The sequence below is a fragment of the Motacilla alba genome, chromosome 2, assembly GCF_015832195.1.
Source record: "Motacilla alba alba isolate MOTALB_02 chromosome 2, Motacilla_alba_V1.0_pri, whole genome shotgun sequence".
Classification (NCBI taxonomy): Eukaryota; Metazoa; Chordata; class Aves; order Passeriformes; family Motacillidae; genus Motacilla; species Motacilla alba.
In genome coordinates this window covers 120,983,880-121,006,085 of record NC_052017.1, presented here as the reverse complement: position 1 = coordinate 121,006,085, position 22,206 = coordinate 120,983,880, and the positions used below count along the sequence as shown (strand labels likewise).

The 22,206-nt window shown below is 37.7% G+C and overlaps 1 protein-coding gene across 1 annotated transcript in view; it reads right to left on the bottom strand.

Annotated features, from left to right (window-relative positions):
- HNF4G (hepatocyte nuclear factor 4 gamma) overlaps positions 1-21,918 on the bottom strand; it is a 62,584-nt gene extending 40,666 nt beyond the window's left edge. Inside the window, exon 1 of the mRNA XM_038128801.1 lies at positions 21,575-21,918. The gene's annotated coding sequence lies outside the window, so the exon portion shown is untranslated. The remainder of the gene's footprint in view (positions 1-21,574) is intronic.
- Positions 21,919-22,206: the final 288 nt, after the last annotated feature.

Genomic DNA, 22,206 nt, shown 5'->3' with positions numbered 1-22,206 from the left:
TACACTCCCTATATATATTGTGGCTTGTTTGCCTACATGTTTAAACTGTTCTAAAAAACTCATAGTTAAAATGTAGCCAAGATGTACTTTACCTAATCTTAATAGCAAAACCTGGCACTGAGGTCTTGGACAAGCAAATATAGTCACATTAATAGTTACAATTTTAGTTTCCAAAATGAAAATCAATACAAATTTATCTGGGTACTGCAAATTACCAAAATATAAAGAAAAATTAATGTCTACAAATTTCTATTAAAGTTTTATTTTCAATATATATGTGTATATATATATATATATATATATATATATATAGTGAGAGAGAATGCTTTTGTGTATATAGGGAGTTAAAAGGTTATGCAAATGCACATATCTAAATATGCACATATTTAGATAGGGTCCTGTTTCAATGCAATCCCATTATCTTTAAGGAAATGTGCTGATAAGTTAGAAGTTGCAACATATGTATTTTGTGGCAGGTTTAAAAGTGGAATTTCTAAGAAGAAAACTTCCAGAATTTTGTAAACATTCGCCATATTAATTCTTTAGTCACTACAGAAACATCATCAAAAAAGACTTGACAAGAATGGTAACTACTAGGCTAAGTCAAAATTTTGATTAATATATACACTTTCTGAAAAAGCATCTACAAAACAATGACAGTTAAAAATTAAAAACAATGGATGAAGGTAGTTGTCAAAATGAAGAAAATGTTATTTAATTGAATTATGAAAAATTTTTAATTATGAACTTTAAAAAGGTTCTTTAAAACTTTAGCAAATTCGAAATTTTCTATCTCTAACAATAGTTAGATGCAACACCAAAACCAGGTTCCCATTTACATCTATTTCTTCCAATTCACTGCCTCTTCTTTACTCAATAGCATTTTAGGTCCAGAGCTGCAGTACAGTGCCTTCCACCTGCCCAACCAGCCAACAAGATTAACCTTTTTTCTTTTTGGGAACTTGTGACCAGTGAGGAGCAGAATGATTAAAAAGCTTTTTTACAACCTCTGTATGATATTAATCATTACTCACCTTACAGGTCACTCAAGTCCCTGAAATTTTTCATTCTGTTACCCTTTCATGTCAATCCTCTTATTCCTTACTCTTTACAGTCTTACTAAGCTTTTATTTTCCTGCATTAATGAACACAGACTTTTACCTCTCACTCTGACCAGTTCATTGCTGAAACTATTGTTCATCAGAAACATGTAAAAGAAAATAGTATTAATTCTATGAAAAACATAAGTAGGTAAGAAAGTCAAGCCACTTTTCTTGATTTTCCAACATATCTACATCAAGCTAAACAAATATGGTCACACAATGAACTTGCAATATTTAACTGAATATAGTCATAAAGTATACCATTCAGTAACCAAATCCACACACAAAATGTGCAAATTATTACAAAGCAGCACTACATCTCAAACAATAGCAACATGTACTATCGTCCAGGCAATACTAAGGGACAAAGGACACAACTCCTTTAGTCTTAAAAAATATGTATCATTCAGGACAATTTTTTCAAACAAGCTGATGAAGAAAGCTATCCAGTACTCATAGTAAAAAGCAGAACTATAAAAGACAAATTTGAACCCAGAAATAAACATAAGTCTAGAAATAGTAGCTCACATAAGTCTGAGGACAATCTTCAGATGACAGCTGGAACGCAAGTCTAATAAAAGACAAGTAAATTTTTAGTCAGACCAAGAAAGTCATATTTTCAGGGTTTTTAGGCCATAAAAAGGAAACTCTGCAACTGTTTTATGCCACAAAAATATCCTCTAATTTTTTTTAGACTCCCAATAATTTTAGTAGAAACAGTCTTTCAATTAGAAGACATGGTATAGAAAACATTGAGCAAAGCAGTATCTAGTCTTCAGAAAATTAACTGAGATGAGATGATGAGATGAGACGATAAGATGAGATGAGATGAGATGACACAAACAGAAATTAGAAAAAATATTGAGATATACCACTCTGCCAATGTTCCTGTCACAGAGAACATTCTGCCCCCACCAGTTCTAAACAATAAAGATGGTACACAAAGACTGTGGAAGATGGTAGACACAGGATTGCTTACAACTCATCTTCTCAACAAAATATCAGTGGACAAACTGAAATAAGAAGTATCAACAAAACATAAATTAGCAGAAGATCAAATATCCCCACAAAAAGGAGCTGTGGAGATTTTTCAAAAGTATCCAGGCACCTTAAGATATGCAGTTCTCAATAATGGCTGGCCTCACCCTGCTGGGAACCAGTAAGCTGAAAAATATCCTCAATTGAAAGAATAAAAAGGAGAAGGAAGAACAGCATTGCTGGCATTCAGAAGAGGCTGAATAAGAGCGGGTATCTAGTGCAGCAACTTCTCCAAACCAAAATTTCCTCCTACACACACACACACACACACACACACACACAGCAACAATATTCATTGTACCACCATTATCAAAAGGAAAGAGAACTACCAACCACAACTATTTTTGATGGTTTTGATCACTCTTCCTTTTTGCTGGCAGACAAGATGATCAATTTACACATACCACATAAAATACACAGAGTGTATTTTAATAGGCATCTAATTGCAACTTTTGATGCATGAAAATCTGACCCTAGTCCTAAGTGTTCTCTAGACAGGTATGATGATTGAGTTTGTATTTGCAAGAAATAAATGCATTATAAATTCTAATTTAAATATCTCTAAATTATTAACTGAATAAACTGAAATAATTCTAAATATTACCAGGTATTAACTAAAACCATTCTTCCCCCCAAAACTGGTTTCCATATATCTAAACTCCATATGACTTTATTCTCAGCCATATTCTAATATACTAAAGCAACATAGCCAGTAACAACTAAGAAAACACATTATACATAGCACTTACTTTGCCATGAAATTCTAGATGAGTTAATGATAGATAATGGCCTACAATTCATGTGTGACTTATTTTAGTAAATCTCACTGATACGGCAATTCATGCACCCTGCATCAAGGCTGGACTAAGTATAATCAAAGGGGCTTGCAGAAAAATCAGCAGAAGTTACAAAACACAATGAAAAAGGGAGAGACATGCTTAGAAGTCCCATGAACACAGTGTTGTTTGGCTGTTTCAACACATCTGTTTTACCATGATTTCCAGTGCACAGTTGTGGAGCAAAGAGCTAAAGCATCTGTTCAGTTCCAAAGACTGCAATAGTTACAAAACCCTATCCAGTATCACTGTGATGGCTGCCATCTTGACTGACACTAAGGTGAGGTGTATCTGTGCAACCTCTCTTTCAACTTTTTAAGTTGTTTACCAATACCTAAGATGTGGCTATGTGTTAAATGCACTCTGCAGCAGTGGGTCTGCAATAATGACTTTGCAACCTCATTAAACAATTCCTTTCAGTAAGACCTCATGGATATATTGAACAACAGAAGGAATATCTCTTTATCTGGACAAATCTATGCGTGACTTCATTAGCAATTTCCTTTCAGTGCAAAAGCTAACTTTAAGCCTAATCCTAGCCCTGCCCTTTGTTTTCTATTAAACAATCATTAATCCAGGAAAAAATATTCATCTTAACTTATGGTAGCTTTGTTTCCTTACATGCTTTTGTGTGGAAATTTGCCAAAGGCTTCTTGGAACATTAACTATACTGTGACAATGTCTAAAACCACAACTAGAAAGCACTGAGCACTGAAAGGTCCTGAGCCTGACATGCCCCAGCTTTACTACACATTGCATTGGGATGAGGTCTGGAAGGGCACCAGCAGCCTTGCTTCCCTCTCATTAACCCTGTTGGCAGGAGAAGAGTTACAGTATTTGCTTAGTCTCCCAAGGCAAGGCAATCAGATACCAGGATACATGGAGCACACACCACGAGGACGTTCACTGAGACACACCCATGTCAAGAACACATCTCTATCCTTGCACCCAGTGATTCTTATGCAGTGTGCACTCTTGCTGTGAAAATTATTTCTATCAGATTTTCTTTTTCACTGAGCTCAGACTGTAGTTCCACAGATTTCATCTGCAACCCTTTTCAGAAATAAATAAAAAAAATAATTTTTAAAATGTCATAGTTTTTACCATTTTCCATGGTCCTTTGATATAGGATGACAGACAGACTAGTGAGACAGATGAGTAAATACAAACTGTAACAAGATAGCTGAAGTAATAATATCTTCAAATACCTTCCTACTTGTGAACAGCATGAAAGTAAAGCCAACTTCACCAGTACTATGTGCAAGAACTTAATGGGGAAAAGTTGAACAACTGAGACCAAAACCATTTAAAATAGAACAAGAAAAATCCTGGTTCCCTATCTCCTGATGCCCTTCACAGGGTTGCCGTGCCACCACAGGAAATCACCTCACTGCTGGTCGCGGCAAAGGACCGCCCAGTCACCTTGGGCTCTCAATGGCAGCTCACTTGCTGCAGCCACTGCCAGACAGATCAGTGGTAATGGACTCACCTCAAATAAAAAAATCTACTCAATGATCAAACAGCAATGGAAGCTCACAAGCAACAGATGGCTGGAACACATTCAGTAGAAATGTAGCTGATCAATAAGAAACGTCAGCATTCATTTGCTGTGGAAGATTTCTTTTTAAATGGTGTATATTATTTAATTTTCGTGTTTTGGTGTGGTTTGGGAAATACTAAAGCAAAGTGAAGTAAAAATATACATGCAAGAGCCCAAACCGATCCTAGAGAACTTGAAACATCTTTTCCTATTAAAAATATAAATAAAAATTCAGGTGGCACATAATAAGAAAGAAAATAAATTTGAGCAAGATTTTTCTTAAGAAATCTGGCAAAACTAGACCATTTCCACAACAAAATATAGGCATATAGCCTTAAGCATAACTTTACCATTATTTAGTTCTCTCATCTTCATTCACCAAGCAGAAATACAAATTTGTGTCACTGCATAGATGCAGAGATCCTCTGTGTAATCATATTACATGATTATATGCTTTTTATTAATAAAGACCAAATACAACAATTATCTAGAGCTGAATTACTGGTTTTACTTGATACTATCTTCCCATCCTCTTTAACAAAAAATCCAGAGGAACAAGACAAATATCTTTGCCTTTCTGCTACGGTTTCAGTGTAAATCTAAAGATTCAGTACTGTTTAGAATCAGTTTTTTCTAAACTGCATTGAGTTTGAAACAATGTGGTTAATTCACAAACATAAAGATGGACTCTCTTCAAAAATTTTATCTTTGGAAGCAGTGGGCACTTCTCAATATGAAAAAGGTAGTTTAACTAGATAAAGAGACTAAACCAGTTCAAACTACCTTATTTGCAAGAGTTACCCTATGAAAAATGTGCATCCAAATCTAACATCAACATGCCATTTTTTACAGGACCAGATATTATTTTCACCAGCAGAAAATTATCTGTAAGAATGTGTGTAACAGTGCCCTCTGGTGAGAATGTGCCTGAGAATATACTTGCCTTGTAAGGGCAAAGAGATTTTAGTGGTGGGGCTAATAAGCAATCAGATGATTTTGCAAATTGAATTATGGTATCACTTTTCAAAACCAGCAGTGAAGAAGTTAGGTGTTTGGAGACTGTAATTACTTTATACTAATTTCAAATGAAAAACATTTATGCTCATTTTTTTAAAACACAACCTTGTATGACGAAAGGGACAGTAGCCTTGACTAGGTGAAAATTTATGAGTGCTATAGACAGCATAGCTACTTTTATGGCTGAGAATGCAATAGATCCTAAGCAAACATTGATAAGTCCTCTATTTTTCTGAGAAATATCCACCCACCAAGTGTCCTGACATTGGAAAGCCCCACAATTTTGATAAGAATAAAGACCAGCTAACTGTAGAAAACAACTTCATTTCTCAACTTAGTCAAAGACATTCATCAAGTGTTTGTGGGCAAGGGCTGCATCTTCCTTCACTCTTGAACAATGACCACCACATTTTCAATCCTACTAAAATGTGACAATCCTCATGGAATATGTAATACATATATTCACCCCATAAAATATATGTATATACATGTATCTATGCATATGTATACATATACATAGAAAATTAGGTTAAGATATTGGACAAGCTTGTCACTGAACCAAGGAGGAACATTCTACTTTCAAAAGCCTTAACTGTGACACACAACAGAAGATACTTCATAAAAAATAGTTGATACGCAGTTGAAAATACCATTCTAGTCGAACTTATTACCTGCTATTTGTGATTAAATCAAGAGTAGGTTTAGCAGCACTGTCAAGGTTCTTTACCAGTACCTCCCAATGATCCTACCTGCTGTCCTTGAAACTACCATGGCAATTACTTTCAGCCTCCTCAGTGCCACCTGAACTGCAGGTGTGTTCAGGTGTTCTCCTTTGCTTCATTAAGTAAAGCTGAGAAGACGCTATCGCTTCTTTTGCTGCTAAATGAGAAAGGGTTAATAAAAACAAGACCTCTTTCCAGGTACATCAGAGTGTCAATGCTAATTGCTAATTTGGCTAAAATACACTTCTTGATTTTAAATGATTTCCAGATGAAATACAAATATCTGAAATTTTATCATTCAAATAAATGACTGTTGCTAAACTCTGATTACTGTAAATAGAAATTTGCTGTAACAGCAACACCTAGAAATCCTTTGTGCTCATCTGAGTTTTCTCTCAGCCATTTAACAGTTCAAATTACCAGGAAGGCAAGAAGACTTAGAGAAAGTACTAGAGCTATTTGTAACTATGGTGTTTACATTGTATAAGAATGAGAATATGAAATTAGTGGAAGTATTACTCTAGTAAACTTCTCCATCTTGTAGGACAGTCCTTCTTCTCACTCATATCAAGTATGTCTCATCACCCTCTTGCTCTAACTTTGGTGACTAATTAACTCCATTGTTTTTAAGGAAGGAACTTGGCAGTCCCAGTTAGTTGTTTAACAAATAACCAGATGTCCCCAGAGGACTCAAAGGAGTCACTTACAGCCAAGTTCCATTCAGTCAGGTATAAACATCAAACAAAAACCCACCTCAGCAGGTGGCAGCAAAAAGTGTGGGGGGAACAAGATTGGTAAAATGTCAACATCAAATAAAAAAATCTCATTTTACATTATTTCAATGTTTGGCCTATCTATTATAGAGACATCAGATATTGGAGGTCTCAATTATAGTGTATTGTTTGTCAAGTGCATATATTACCCTTGTCTTATACACCTCCAAACATCCAGCTGTTGAGTTTCCCAACATAGAGGCACTAGCACTTTCAAAGGTTTCAAAGCTAATTAGTTTTATACACACACACACACACACACGTATTTTTAAAAAAGTGTGGAATGTTGCAAAAACAACAACAAATTAAAATACTTTCAAAAAGTTAAAAGTTCTTCCTTCTTTGCAATTTGTCACCCTGACAAATTAAAAGAGAATGGAGTAAATTGTTTTTCAAAATCTAACATGACTTTGACAGAAAATTCCACTTGGGGAAAATAAAGCCAATTTATTTTGGCAAGTAAGAAGTGCGAGCTGTGTAAGTCAGGTCTGCAGTAGAAATATTAACTTTTGTGATCATATTTTAGCAAGTGTTAAAGATCCTTGAGCAAAGGCTACCTTTTAGCAATGGTAGCAAATTCAGCCTTGTGAGGCCAACAAGCATCACAGTAATATATGAGAAAACACAGCAGTGGTGCAGATCAGTTTAGAGTCTGCTCTGAACTGCAGATATAGGTTAAGTAAGAAGTCAGCAAATTAAATTACTGGCTTTTGAACTGTCCCATGATGTATTTTTGTATAGCTCTATAAATACTTCTCAATTAAGGCAACTAACAGCATAAGACTATCCAGCAGCAAAACAGAAGAGTGAAACTACAGTGGAAATTGTCACCGTTTGCTTATGCAGGAGAAGTGAGCGCTCAGCTCGATGCAGTCACATTACACAAGCATTCCTCACTGGTGAAGTAACTGGTAGCTGAAAGTGCTTGGATGAGAAAATGGCTATTTTGTGCCAGACTGATAATTTTGGTAGAGTGAAAAATAATTATCCAGAGTAGCTGCAAGCAATACTCCATGGAAATCTAGTGGAAGTAACAGAAATTGAAAAACAAACAGACAAATATGAGTCCACATTTCTGCAGAAAACCTCAGCAAACTGGCAAAAACTGACAAACATGTTACAGTCCTTGCATGCTCACAGTCAATGAGATTTGACTGCAATGGATTTATTTTTCTTTTTCAGGTACTAAAATCAAGAACATAAAAAAGTCGGAAACACTGTACCACTTAGGGCTTAGCCCTGGCTTGTTCCTCTCACTACAAAGCTCCACATTCCTAGGGTGCAGTTAATTCCTGTGTGTACCACCAAGGCTAGTGAAGGCTGCTTTCTCTAGAAGCCTTTTTAAAACAGTTAAAGGAAGTTTTCCTAAAATTAACTCCTTATTAATCAAAAGCAAAATAATTCTCTCTCTTACAGTAGCATGAGAGAGGATAGCTGTTTAGCACCCCAGGCTTTTTGAATTCCAACCAGCACGTCCTTTTCAGTACTGCAGCATGATGGCAATAAGCCGACTTTATAATTCTATTTACAAAGGTGTATTTCCCATGTCTTAGATCAGTCATAACTCGCCCAAGTGTTTCTAAAGGAAGTAAAATAAATATACTATTATTCAAGCTTTTAAAACAAAACAGAAAAACAACTGGCAGAACACCCAGATTTTCCTGTGTATTTCAAAATCTCAGGATGCTCCGACAGCAACATTGCATAGTAAATAAAGGAAAAAGAAATCCATTCTAATCAAATCTATTTATGAGTCCTTTAGATGAATTACATTGACAGAAGACGGACTCTAGTTTGCTTTCTTTGGGATCACACACATAGTAAAACACAAAGTTACAAGAAAAAGCAGGGTGGTTTTTTTGTTGTTGTTTCTATCAAGTTTTTTATGGTGTCTAGGTTTTCCATCTCAACTGCTCTTGTTCAAAGTAAATCTAGTTCAGGAAAAAAAATCCCCACCTCATTTCCCTGAGAACCTAGTTATTTTTATCTACCTCAACAACCAAGCTACTCTACCTTGTCATTTCAATTTTCACATATTTTCTCTTTGTGTATTCGTTCTATGATTCAGTGAAATCTCATCTCTTCAGCCCACTGCCATAAACTACTGTCCGGAACAAAGCTCCCTCTCAAATTCAATCTCAAACAAAATGAAAAAGAAAAAACCACAAATGAGAAAGTGGACCACAACCAATCCTATGGGCCCCATTCTCACAAGGTCTGCGAAGTTATTTTGCTTCATCAAGCAAAGCCAAACTACAGGCAGGTGCTATCGCTTCTTTTGTTGCCAAATGAGAAAGTGTTAATAAAAACAAGACCTCCTTCCAGGCACATCAGAGTGTCAATGTTAATTGCTCATTTGGCTAAAATACACTTCTTGATTTTAAGTGATTTCCAGATGAACTACAAACAGCTGAAGTTTTATCATTCAAATAAATGGGGACACAGACTGTCACACATTTAGTGGAATTACTGCTGCTAAGCTATAATTACTAAAAATAGAAATTATTTGCTGTAATAGCAACACCTAGAAATCCTTTTTGCTCATCTGAGTTTTCTCTCAGCCATTCAACAGTTTGAATGACCAGGAAGGCATGAAAAACCTTTATGTTTACATTATCTATACCTTAGCACAAAGGACTGCACTGCAGAGGATCTCACAGCTGAAAGAACCCTTAGAGAGGAACAAATTTATTTTTGTTTCAAAATTTATTGCATTTTTTCTATGACCTATTCATAACTTCGTAGTTTCCAAATCTATGCATTATTTTTCTTCTCTTGATATGACTTTAACAGCTTTGTATAGAATGCAGTATAGTAGCTTCCTCAAGTAAACTGCAATACCTGTAACTCATAGGACTGGATTACGAAGCTTTTCTTTCAAACACATATCTGGAGACCACCAAAAGTTAAGCATTTATGTAGCAGGTATTTATACATGCTGGAATTAAACCACTGCATGTGAATCAGTGAGTTAAAAGGGTTGAGCAAAGAATCAATTAAGATTCTCTACTGTAGAAAATACTTTGGCATATAATGGTGGCTTTAAGTACTTTCTGCAGTCAAGAACAAGCAATTGTCTGTATCCATACTGTTCCATTGCTAAGGTACAAGCTAGGCAAGCCCATAAAATTGCTTCAATCAAGTAACACGCAAAGGGAGTTAGCACTGAATTTAAAAATTACCGTCACACAATGAAAACATGGTAAATTAAAATGATGGAATTATTTTAACCTTGTATCTCAGTAATTTTTAAATTGGTGTAAGTTAATTAACTTTAGTTTGGTCAGCAGAACGATTCACAATAGACTGTGCAGAACTGATGCAAATATTCGCACATGCCACATGACAGCAGCGACGTACTAGTAAGAGTATATTGATGCTGGCGTTCTGGCATCCCTGTGACTATTAAAATAGTTTCATTTTGTTAAAATTGTTACTTAGAATTTTTTATTCAGCTGCAAATTGGAAATGTTATTATTCACTTCTTCAGCCTGAGCTTTTCAAAAGTTAGGCTGCAGTGAAAAATTGTCAGCATTTCTTGGTGACTGTTCAAGTCTTGCCTTTGGCTTACGTTTTTCTTAACAGGTTTACACCAAAGTGATTCAATAGGAGTGCACTTGGTGTAGAATGAGACATTAAAGAATTTGACAAACTCCAGTATATTAAAAATGAGCCTCTAACAGGTATATGTATATGTGCCTTGTTATACATACACATTTCTCTCTAATTCCTCAACTCTTCCACTGTCTTTGTAACATAAGTCTATTGCTACTATTTTTGCTCAATTTTTTGTCTCATTTTTTGGTTTTGTCTAAGCAGAGAATCTTTCCCTTGTGGACTCCTACCAGGCTGTTCCTTTAACTTCTCTCCCAGGTCACCACATTAATACTGCCTAAGCCCTGAACCTGAGGTCGTCAGTCACCTATAATCCTAACTACCGCACCCGCTCCAGTCATTGCTCCAGTCAAGTTCTGTCTTTCCTCTTGGCTTACAACATTGCAGCCTGAGATATGCCTAAAGCAAGTACCTCTTTCTTTATCCCTTCTCTGTGCTCTTTCTCAACTGATTCCATATTTCATAGTTTCAGCATCAATCCAGTTTTTCTCCTCTGCTTGCAAACTGCTTGCTGATTCCCAAAACATTCTCTGAATATAAAAATTCCTTTGCCACACAGCCAGAGTGTGGTCTTTTTCTCCAAAAACTTTGTGGACAACAGATCACTCAGAATCCCAGACCCAGCAATAGAAATTTTTGCAGACCTTGTCCCTTTTCAAAGATAGTTCCACCTGGAAGTCCAACCACGTCCATTAGCTGCTGTGACTGATGTTTGAGCTGTGATCTTCCTGGCCACAGCAACTCCAGGTACTGGAGGTCAGTCACTTCATTTCATCCCTTACAAACCTGAGGTGGGAAGGAGAGCAGAGCTTTACAACATCCCTATACACATCTTCACCAAATTCCTCATCTTGACTTTCATCTGGTTTTAGTTCAGCTATGTCTCTTTCTGCCCTAAAGCTAAGCTCTCCAGCCCTAGACATGTACAGACTCTAATATATGCCCTTACACACAGAATGGTATTCCCGCTCCTCACTCAAGAGTAAGTTACAACAAGAACAAATTTCCTCCAAGATTAACCCCCTCTCTCTCCAAAGAATTTGCTTGTAGAAATCTACAGTAATGCAATAAGAACATGGCATGCCACATTTTTTTATGCTGTGACTGTCCACTAACAAACTACATTTAATACCCTGGCAGCTGTTTTCCTTGCATCTTTAGCAAAAGCTGGTGGGCTACTTGAGAGACAAAGAAAAATAAAGAGAAAAAAGCCAAACAAGCTCCCAAATACATGCACAAGACATATACAATCAGCCCTTGTATGGAAAAAATACCTATACACGCTGTTGTTACTTATTAATACTCGTGTCTATAAATAACTTGCACACACTGATTTTCATTCTGTTACGGCAAGGCAATTCTGATGGAACTGCACAGCTATACTAAAAATGGGAGAAATATATATAGTGGGAAAAGTCAAGATGTAACTTCCTAGAAGTTAAAAAATCAACAATTTTCCTTAAATAAAAATGGACATATTTGTGATACACATAGGAAGTCTGGAATTACTAATTTGACAAAGCTAACAATATAGACAGAATAGGCATCAAGGTGCAATCAACAGGCATCAAGAGGCATGAAGAAATTGCTCAGGGAATTCAAAATTAGTGGGATTCTTTCCTTTATTAAAAGCAACAATGTTTCTTAACATAGCTACTAAAACTTAATGTTCTATTTAAGAAACAGTCTGTAGTAAGGCTCTCACATGTGTGACATCATTCCAAAGTGTTACAAGTAAAGTTCCTACAAACTGAAAAATGTGTCAGTCAAAACCTAGACTACTCAAAAAAGTTTAAATTACTAAAAATTTTATTTTAAATTTTAAGGATCTGTTTTAAAAGCCAAAACACACATACACACACACAAAAAAATAATATTACAAACTATAGAAATATTTATTGGCTTTGCCTTTATTTTGTTGGAGACTATTTTTAAAAGATAAAATTAAATATGCAAAGAGTTTGCTTAATTTAAAATTTCTCAATATTAACTGCATGCAGAAAATAAATACAAATATAAATTTTAAAAGTGCATCTCTTTTATAAAAGGAAAAAATTGTTTAATGAAGCAGCTGTTAAATGTTTTGCGTTTTTTTCTTACAACTATGTCTACTACAGTTGCATCTGCTTAGGCATTGCGGCACATTTTACCACTCAATAAAGTAGGTGTCACTGTACTAATAAACAAAGCCTTCCTTATTTTTTTTCCCTCATTCATTACATATGAGATTTAAATAATGCCTGTCTTTGTTTGGGGTTTTTTTTCTGTAAGTCATCATTAGCCCCATCCCATTTCCTTAATTTGGTGTAATTCCCACGGGAATACTCCAAGGAATATGCATAAAAGCTTGTGACTCTTTCTCACACCATAACCTTCTCAAGGCATTTCAAACACACTCAGAGTGAGTTTTACATAGAAGTCAACAATATTCTTCTGTGTCGTAGAGTGTCTTTCCTTCCAGGAACTTAACACCTTTTGCTTTAAATGTCAGCAGTGCTTAAGTATTGGGTCTGTCTTTAAAATAATTCCCATATTTATTCACATTGACCATCTTCTTTCTAATGGGTGATTTCACAAAATATTTAGGAATGTATTTCATCTGGTAGGTTTAGTTTCCATGAAAGCAATGTAGCAGATGCAAGAAAAAAGAAAGGTGGCAGTGACATAATACTACCTACAGCGCATTGTGTATTATCATTGTGTCTGATAGAGCACCATTTGAGAATCACTGTTCTGTTCCACTATAAACACAGGTATTTATAGACCAGCAGATATATTTAGTGTCATAAACATCCCCCCTGGTCGGAAAAATTAAATTACATACACTGTTTAATATTAGGTGGCTGGTTTGTTTTCTTTTTCTTTTATTCTTTCCTAAATTACAAGGCTAATGAGGCATACAAAATGATTCTAAATGAATTTAAGAAAGGATGTAAGACTTGCTTTATGGGAAGGTTATTGATTTTCAACAGGAATGTAACTATGTCACATACTAATAAGAGTATTACATGTTTTTTATCAGAGCAAGAAGGCAAGCAACTTTCAGACTTGTATGATTCACAGATATAGAAAATATATGTATATCTCCAAATGCTGTATCTAAAAATGTAAAGATATATACTATAAGTAACTCCCAGCATTCCCAGCATGAAGATATCCTTGTACGTACACAAGCTCCTTTTGCAGCTCTAGTATAACTACACAGACTCTAGGGCCAGGGTCACCACAAAAAGCCAACACTGGGTCCAAACAAAAATGATGCAGAAATCTGAATTCAGTGGTTTTAGGATCAGGACACAGAGAAAGAAGGAAAGATGAGGATGTTTGTGGTCTCTGGCAAACCAATTCAAATCTGTAAATGGGAAAGCACAGCAGCTGAAATAAAGGGAGTCCTGCAAATGGGAGCCACTAGCAAACCATAGATTTTTCTTCATATCTAAAAAAATCTTTTGACTCATCAAGGATTACAGGACATGTTGAATTCTTTACCTAGCAATGGAGTAGCTTTGATTTTCCAGCCTTATAAGCTGCACTTGTGGGGAGCAGATGTATCCTTTGTGGAGAATGCACCACACAATCCATGTTCTAGATTTCTAAACCATGTTTCCCAAAGTTTCTGCTTCCAGTTGTACTTTTCTGAGGTAGAGCAGAGCTCTTAAGCTGAAAAATACAAATCTATTTCTTTGACCTCCGTAAATTACCAGAAAAGGCAGAAAAAGAAGCTGTTTTCATAGGAACTTCTAAGAGCATGCTGCCTTTCTATGTTTGATAAGCAGTTAAGTTCTATACAGCAGCTTCCCTACAACTATTTAAGTGTCGCTTTGTCCAGCTAATAAAATACTTATGTTCCAAGAGAGTTTTTCCTTCATGACCTTCACTTTACAGCCAAGGTTTAACAAGAACTTTGTTTGCTTGGACTGCTCACAATGCTACTTTTCATCCTTTTAGAGAAAGCAAGAGCTCTGACCCACAAATTCAAAGCTACAAGATGCGTAAGACCACAGACCATAAAGGGTTAAAACATTCGCTGCAGTCTCATAGATATTTTCTTCAGGTCATTCAAAGCTGTGTTCATTTTCTACCTGCCAAGGTTTTCGCAATTCATACATGTATCTTAATTTCAGAATAGTCCTTTATGCTCTCTGGAACCACAGAATCTTGGGAATTATCATTGAGAATGTCTTTCATTTTCTGCCCTCTTTCAGCTTCAAATTCATCTTGGGAAATAAATTACTTGACCTACTAGATTAAAATAAGATAAAAACTTCGCTATTAAATTCTGCACTAACAAAACTCATGATAAAATTTATGTTAACATTTGAATCCCTTTCTCATGCAGAGCTTGCAAACTGCTTAACATTTCCTTGCCCTTGAAATATAAGCCTATGAATTGAGAGTTTCCAAGTTTTGCTCCATTATTTAAAAGATCTTTATAGATTTGATACCAGAAAGTTTACATTAGTGGAGTTGCTTGTTCTTCTATTTACCTCTAATCAACATGTTAAACATGTGAAATGGGTTGTCCTGCATAAATTTTTGAGCAGGCAAATGCCCCTTCCACTATATATCTACCAGTCAGCCTACTCTTTTTAGCAAGAAAAGAAACTTATTGTGTGGACTGACTCTTCAGTGGTGCCAGCACAGGCGGGCATACACGCAGACCTCAGCTGTGCAAGCTCGACATGAACTTGATCAACAGACGTCTGTATTTGGCCATTTAAACAACCACCTCCACTGGGGCCAAGCATATGTATTAATGCTGGCAGCTTTGTTATAGGGACGATCACCTTTAGGCCAGTGGAGAACCAAGTGGTGCTAATGCCTTACACTGCCTTGGTTGTTTTGGTCAAGCCAGAAAATGGAAGCAAAATGCATCAGCCTGCGCCAGCGAACTTGCACGTTTTCTTTTCAACTCTTACATATGTGCAAACAAAGGCATCTGAAGGAAACCTAAAAAATCTGGCTAAAATAGACCTTAAAGGTCTAAGGCTCAAATCAGCCTTGTGTTCCTTGAAGTACTGAATGCACCCACGTTTTTAAATGTACTACAGATGGTAAATTATGGGGCACGGGGGCTTTGGTTCATACTACTTCGGTTTTAGTCTGTATGCTAAATGACAATAGCTAAGGAGATACCAACCCTGTAAAGTAGCTTTTGTTTGAGGTATGTTCTTTTTGTCTCTATTCACTTTAAACTAAAAAAGCCATAATAAAAAAAGAAACAGAATCCATTCACAGCCCGAACGTATTACAACTGCACTAGCCTAATGAATTTTGCGTTTTTTCAACTTAAACTTCTTCCTGCTACTCCTGAAGCTACTTTTTGCTCTTTTGGGGAAATTCCAAACAAAACTTCCTTTTATTTTATTTTTAGTTTTAGTTTTATTTTTGAAGATAATATTTTGTTGTTGATATCATTATCTACTTTTCCTTACAAGATTGGGTGTCAGAATCAAAGCCTTAAAGGGACTAGTTTGTATTGCTGTAACTTATCTAGAAGAGTCTGAAATTAGGCATAATAAGATAAATCTCACAATAAACCTGACTGCCTTTCTCTGCATTCTTTCCCTCTTACTATCATAGCCAAAGTTATTCATATTCCTATGATTAAATGTAAAATTTTACCTTAAAGTTATGTCTGCCTAAGTTCTGAAACGTCAAAACTGAAGTAAATTAAAAAGCATTGTCTCTAAGTCTCCCTAAAACCCTAGTTAAAATTGCATGTTCAATATTAATATAGTTACTGAAGCTCAGATATTCAGACAAAAAGACCAAAAAAAAAAGAAAGTTAAAAGCAATAATAAAGGGTAAGACACTCTAAAACATCACCAGAGACAAGAGGTTTGGAAGACATTACAGTCTCTTTAAAAATGTAAATCTTTTGGAAATGCTTTGGATTTCGAAATGAAAGTCAGAAATATCATGCCTTCTTCCAAAAGGCAAGAAATATTACATAAGGATAATACATACCTTTTATGTAGATAGTGCCTAGCACCAAAATCAGAGCTAGCACTAAAAGTTCTGTATTGCTTTCTCCTTTGTAAGAAAAAAACTACTTCCATTTTTGTGAGGACAAAAGAGGCAGTATGAATCAAAGGGTAACTGCCCAGAAACCATGTAAAACTCCCCATGCAGCCAATGTATGGGATCTCTATCCCACCTAATAGGGCCACTGAATGTCTACCAAACACTCCAGCAGAAAATACTGTTTTCAAGTTGTTTAGCAGTTGGGACTAGGCAGCAGTAAGCAGTTGAAGTATTTAACAATTTGGTGCACAAAATCCTATCAGTTTCCCAAATAATAATTTTATCCTTGTAACTACAACAGCAGGTACAAGCTAACACCTGTTAGGGACCAAGAGAGAACAGAGATTGAGTATTAATGTGCAATCACAGCATGGTCACCATGTCACCATCTCTTTTCTGTCTAGTGTCTCTGAGTAGTGTCTAGACCTTTACTGAGGCAATTTTGTCAGCTAACATAATGTCAGTCTGGCATTTCCTTGCAAAAGAAATAAATATTATCATCCTGAAGGGCATAAGACACTTTGGGATATGATTCTGAAAAAGGTGGTATCAATAAGAACCATCTTTCTCATCATAGTCTTCAATTTACAAAGAAAGAAAGAAACAAGCCAACAAACTGCAGTTGCAGAGGTGCAAAAAGTGCTTAAGATATATGATCAACTGGGTCATTGTAGTCAGAAATCTTCAAGCATCTGGACCAGCTCTGATAGTATGAACTGGCCCCACTCAGTGCTGACTTTTGATACAAGTCAGCAGTTAGTGAAAATTTCTTTATGTAACAAAGAAAAAGGGAAATTCAATCACCATAACTCTCTGCCAGCGAGGCCTATTTTGGTTAGCAAGTAACTGGTGACACTGCTGCTGTCTTCATCAAGTCCAGCCCAGGCTGGTGTAGCCTAGCAATCTCAGACAAAAATTACCCTGAAAAAGAGGATTCTCATTGAAACACTCCCACAGATGCACCATCAATTGCAAGCTGAGTTGTATTTGTGATTTTATGGAGTCTCTGTCCCCCTCTCCCACCTGAGCCGAATTCTTTTCTTTAGGGAAGAACACATACACATCAAGAAATCATTTTCCATCAGAGAGCTAAATATAAATAAAACCCCCAGAAGTCTACAGACAAACTACATGTTAGAAATAGACAGTGAAAACAGTGCTGTTTGTATACGTCTATTGCAGTTAGAATCCCAGATAAACAGGAGGCAAGGAAAATTCTCACAGCACCTTGTATACCGCTGACTGTAATGTATGTCCTCGTTGCCTGGATACCTCTAGTGAATTACTGAGCAAGGGTGTGAGATTTTCCCTTGATCAGTATTAAATAAAAAAATCCCAATCTCCTGCTCTATAAGAGCCAGAAGATGCACAGGAAGCTTCCCTCGCCTGTGCCAGCTGAATGCCAGAAAGAGACAAATCGAACCTTGAGAATTTTAAATCTTGTGGGTTGCCGTGCCACGTTATGAACTAGATCTCATACAATTCATCACCCAAGTTGCAGAAAAATAGTTCAAGAACTCAAAATAATGAATTCTGTCATTTCCAATAGAAGTGTGAAGGGAGAATTATGAATGAACCTTTTAAAAACACGTATGTGGAGGGAGATTGCCCTTCTACAAAATGAAAGCAGCAGGCTTCTATTTAAATGGCCCAATCCTGAAAGCGAGACCTTTCATTTTCAATTAACTTAAATTGACAATTGAGAAAGGTTTGAAAATGTTGTTGGAGCCTTTCAGTTTGATAGATCTCAGTTCTGACATTACACACACCATTCTGACCTGATTTTTAAGGTGTGCTGTTTTAAAATTGAGAATTTGAAATGAAAAATATTTAATTCAATCAAAGCTGTTGTAAGACATTCAAACATCTTAATCTGTTAGAAGTGCATTTTCCTTATTTTCTCATCATGATATGTATATAATGCTCTATTCATTGATACACTAAAACCTAAGAGCCATACCTTCCCTCAACCTTACATTCTTTTATGTTTCAGCAATACTTTCAGTGAGAAATTTCATTTTGTTACAGAATATACTACCATGAACAACAGGTAACTATTTACCAGTCAAATAAAACCTTTCCTTATATTCTAAAACACTCTACATTACAAATCTTCTGTACCAGAGTAATGCAGGTACCAAATATGACGTACCTCCTGCCCACATGACACAACACAGGCAAATCAAACTGATTTTCAGGCTTAATATTAATTCTCAAACACAGAAGTGGAGAACTTCTGAAGGGGTAAACAACTTCATTAAAAGGAAAAAAAACCTAAAAAACCCAAATTACGTAATATTTTGAAGCTCACAAGCAATAAATGGGTCTTTAAAACCACTGAGAAGTGAGGCAGAGAGATCCCTGCATTGAAATAGTCCATTTATTAATTAAGACACGGAGTATGTTGCCTCTGTTATTTGACAGATGTAAAAGCACAATCTGCTCAGCTCAGAACAATCCTACACCAATAATGCAATTTTAAATCAGTCACGAATTATTGTTTGATGTAATAGACTAAATTCCCAAATGAACCGAAAACAAACAAGAAATTGATGTTTTTTCCCATCATACGGGTTGCCATATTGCTAGTTTTGAATTGAATTTTTTTCAGGAAGCATCTTTTAATTAATGACCTGACAAGAATTCAATTGTTTAAAGTAATATTTTCTTTCTCATAGCCAGTGGTAATTAATGTACATGATGCAGGTCTGCAGATAACATTGATGACATACTAGACCCCATTTTTCCACCACAGGCTTAACAGAAGGGCAGCCTCTTATAGTATGGAGTCCATATGCCCATGACAGAAGATCTGCCATGAAGTTTGAAACTGAAGCCATGTCCAGCTTAAGGACTGAGTTCTGTTTTTGCACTGCTGTGTGTTTTGGGAAACTCAGCAGACTCAAACAGGATTTGATTCAGAGACTTAAACCTCGCAAGGCAATACTGGGCCATTATCTTGAGAGAAGGGAGCAGTAAAGACGTGCTTATACAAGGACACTTCTGTTGGGGAACTGGCTTTGCGATAATTTAATTCTGTGCACAAATTAGACTTAAACACCACCTGGCTATCCAAGGAACTGGCCGTTATAGCTGGGCCACAAGACGCCCATTTTCCTCATTGTACCTCCATGGCAGGAGGCAGCAGGGAGGGCAGCCAGCAGTAGCTCCATGCCACCTGAAGCCTTTCCCAATATGCTGCCTCGGAGTACTTAAAATAGCCATCTTAGAAATGCAGACTGGACCTCTGCATTGCTCTAGTTTTAAACTTCTGCTACTAAGTACTAAAATTTTTGGAAGATATAATTCTTCTTGTTATATGAGGCAAGTTGCAGATAAAGTTTCACTTTGTGTTAAGGAAACACAAAGTTTGCATTCCAGGAAAAGTGTGAGTTACAAAAATCAAAGATAACACCATGAACAAGGTAACAACATCCTGATCCTGTCCTACACCTATTTGTGCGGGGTTTTTTTAATATGTACATTCACATGTATGAAGTGAGACTAAGGCAGCCTGGTGTCTTTCAGCAGGAGAGAGGGGTACAGGACACAGAGTACTGCACAATGAAAATAGTACTTTAAAAATTCTTTTTTTTTACTCTGAATACTTCAGAAGCTGAAGGATAATGAGAAGTGTGAACTGAAGTACCACAAAGTATTTTGTCCCTTCTCCCTTACCATGTGCCTATGAAAAAGAAAGAGTAAAACAATGAAATGACAAAAATACTGTTCATCATATTTGAAGAACACCTGCATATATATAAATGTTTAATATGCCTCCTATATAAGATGTAAGAACTTCTTAAGGAATATGGGAAATGACATAGCACTTTATAGTTCTTTAGCACACAAGAGATTTGAGGTTTGAAAGCTGTGTAGCATAGTAAGTCTGATTCACTAGCTCAGTTTTAATGAACTCAGCATCAATTAACAAAGATGCTATGTTAAATTACTCCACTTTCTACGCAATATGGATGAGAAATCATGGTAAATCAAAGCATGTGCAGCACTTTACAAGGCCTACACAAAGGAAGGTCCAATTTAATAGAGTTTACTATGGAATACAATTCACCGTTAAAAATTTATAAAGTTGGTTTATAATACTGATACCATTGCAATCTACTGTCTACTTTTCAAAATGCTTGACTATATTGCCCATTTCAGGGTACAGGAACACATGTTCAACTCACAAGTGAAACATGTGAAAGTTGGCTTTCATCAAAGATACCCTGTAAACAGTGCACCTGCACTGTAAAAACTGGATCCACCTGCAAAACTCACCCTTGGACTGCTTTGTTTCATGTTTGAATTTTTCTCTTTGAATTATTTTCCTTCTAAGTATTTTGAGATTCTCTAACAAGGCATCCAGCACTGGCCAAGTGCTACTACTAGCACATCTTTACCATAACAATTCATCTGTTGCACAGGTGACCACGAGGGCGGGGGCGGAGAAATCAATAAGGGAGGCAAAACCAAGAAAGCCTTCTAGAAAATGTTCCTTAACCTGCTGCAAAGCCGTGACTTCGGCCGCTGACGAGCCACAAATGCCAGCACAGCGCCAGGCAGCCGTGCGGCCGGACGCGGCGCACGGGCAGAGCGGCCGGGACAGGGACACGCACACACGGACACGCACTCCGGGGGACACATACACGCACACCCCGCCCCGGAGCTGCGCCCAGTGCGGCGCCTTTCCCCGCAACGCCCCTGGAGCCGATAACAGGGACACGTGACCATGCGACTTAAGGAAAAAATTAATAAAAATTTAAAAAGAATAACATAAATCCCCCCGAACCGGCTGCTGTCCGTTTGGCCACCAGCTGTGCCGCCGCGCTCGTCGGCCCGTCCGGCGCGGCGGGCGGCGCGGGGCTGTGTCACTTGGCGGCCGCCGGCCCCGGGAACTTACCGGCGGGGCCGCCCCGTCCCTCGGCCTCCGACGGCGCGGTCGCAGCTCAGGCCGGCGGCATCCCCCGGGCCTCCTGCCTCCCCCGCACCCCCCGGCTCCCCGCGGACGTCCCGGCGCTGGGCTGCGCGACTTGTTTGGTGCGGTGACAACGTCCTCACCATATGCTGAAGCGGGAAAGGAGGAGAAGGAGGAGGAGAGAGAGTATGTGTGAGGGTGAATTAACTTTGCTCAATGGCGACAGGGCAGCAGCCTCAGCCCCAGCATCAGATCGATTTACTAAACAAACTGAAACGTGGGTGGGGACGTTAAACAGTAACCAGCGGCCTCAATGAAAACTGAAAGCTGCTGCTGCCGCCGCCGCCAGCCACTGGCCTGCGCAGCCCGCGCCCTGCCGGCGGGCGGGCCCGCCGCTCCCCTCACGGCCCGGGAGCGGCCGGCGGGAGCTCTGGCGCTGCGACGGGCCTTGGCTCCCAAGCTCTGGTGCCGTCGGCCGGCTCCGCGGCAGCGCCCCCGGCCGCCAGGACGGGAGAGCGGCCAGTGCCCCGCTCCCGCGGCTGTACCCCGCCGGTCTCCCTTGCCTCTGTGACAAGGGCAAATGGCCCCCGGGCCGCCCTGCTCTGCCCCGGTAGGCG